Here is a 256-nt window from a genome sequence, read left to right on the forward strand (position 1 = left end):
AGCAGGAATTGGTATTAGGTATTGACCTTTCCAATATTTTGAGTTCTGTTGACTTGTCTTCATTACTTTGTAAATGTTATCTTCTTGAATGCAATGTCATCAGTCATGCTAAGCCAATAACCAGCTGAGACAGGTAGATTGCTCCATTAAAATATGTAGGTTGGGGGTATTTAGGGCAGTGAAACTATTTTTCCTGATACTATAATGGTGATACATGTCATTATAAATTTGTCAAACCTCATGGAATGTTCAGTGG

Source organism: Myotis davidii, unplaced genomic scaffold (genome assembly GCF_000327345.1).
Source record: "Myotis davidii unplaced genomic scaffold, ASM32734v1 scaffold1, whole genome shotgun sequence".
Taxonomy (NCBI): domain Eukaryota; kingdom Metazoa; phylum Chordata; class Mammalia; order Chiroptera; family Vespertilionidae; genus Myotis; species Myotis davidii.